A 1,746-nucleotide genomic window follows, 5' to 3' on the forward strand; every position below is an offset into this window, starting at 1 on the left:
ATCTACAATCCCAGAAAAAGTCTATCAGTAATTTTCACCTTGAACACTTATTTGTTATTGAATATGGCTCCCAACTTTTTCTAAGTATGAATATCATTGTTTAAAGCCAAGAAATTTCATAAGCCACTATCATATCGTTAATATCTACTGATTAAGAGAGTACATCAGAATCCAAAGCTATGTAAACACTCCTTGAATATGACTTGTATGTATTAGTCACAGTAGCATCTACTGTGCTTAAAAATCATGGTACCTATATGTATGAAGTGTACCATCCATTCAGTCTATGACAACACTTTGTTTAAAATGCAGATTCCTGGGACCCACCAAAAAAAAAAAAAACTCTGATCTAGTGGATTTGGAAGTAGAGTCCTGAAATCTGCTTTTTAACCGCTGGTATGCTTTTTTTAATAGTAGTGGTTCACTGACAACTCTTGAAAAACACTATCCCAGGGCGAACTTAATTGAATTATCTGTCTGCTTACTGTGGTGGCTTGAAATTTAACTAAATAGGGCTTTAGCTTTCAGGTTGTTAACAGTTTGTATTAGCTTTGTTCATCTCTCGTCCTTAATGTTGTGTGAGGTTTACAAAGGTACCTATTGTGAAGTTTTATAGGAAATACTGGTTTGATGGTTTGGTTATCAGATTGGGGAGGTGCTAATAGATGGGATTTAGTGCCTTGTGAATGTCCATTAAAAGACACAATTTGCAATTGTCTTTGTCTTTCCTAGTAAAAGCTTACAGCCTGCGATCATCATTTCTAGCTCTGCAAAGAGAAATTGAAAGAGATTTATGTGACTTCTCATTGGCTCTACATGAGGTTTACAAACTCAGTTTTGGCCAGAGTTATTCCCTCATTGTGTGTCTTCCAAATCCTACAATCTAGAGATCCATAACTGGACAGCTCATGTAGTACTAGAAGTTTAGCTGCCTTTCTGCAATGACATGGGGATGACGATGGCACCATTGTTGGTCTGAGCATGGTATTTGGCTCTCCCACGTAGGCGTTCAATTGGAGAATATAGACGGTTTCAGAATCATTTCGTCTAAAGGGAAAGAGGGTTGCTCCTTTCAATAATGCAATGGAATTTCCGACCTGATTGTTAAAAGTTCTGATGAGTCAAACTTAGGCTGGGTTTCTGGCTCCACATAACTCCCACATTCTTTGAGTTTTGGATTCTTCTATCATCCAGCAAGTCTACATCCCATACTAGCTTCAGTTCCTATATTATATTGGAGAGCTCGAGAGCATAGCAGGAATCTGCTTCCCTAGCCCAAGTTTCCATTTAACTCAGAAAACAGAGCTCTTAATTTATATTTCCCTTGACAAACAATGGTTTAACTTACAGGGGAAAGGCGTCTCAGGAACTTGGACAAACTTGAGAGGTGAACTAAATTAGAGGTTAGATAAAACTCAGCCTTCCCCGTTCAGCCAGGTTCTGCCATCTCTAGTTACTATAAACAATTGGGATTGTGAAAGTGTTGAAAAAAATACATTGACAAGCTCCCCCAAAGGAAAAAGGGATTACAAGACCATTTTGAGCCTCTGTGCTGCTCAGTGGCAATATGGTTATACAGGACAAATTTAGCCCCAGAGGAAGACACCTAGCTACTGTTTCACTAAAGCCTTGGAAAGGGAAGTAAATGGCCCCAACACATTTGTCATTTGCCTGTGAAGTTCTTTTATGAGAGGTACAGGGAATCCATAGAGTAGTAGGCTATGTCTCCTGGATCTCTCTCTCTCT

The sequence above is a fragment of the Galeopterus variegatus genome, unplaced genomic scaffold, assembly GCF_000696425.1.
Source record: "Galeopterus variegatus unplaced genomic scaffold, G_variegatus-3.0.2 Scaffold4111, whole genome shotgun sequence".
Taxonomy (NCBI): Eukaryota; Metazoa; Chordata; class Mammalia; order Dermoptera; family Cynocephalidae; genus Galeopterus; species Galeopterus variegatus.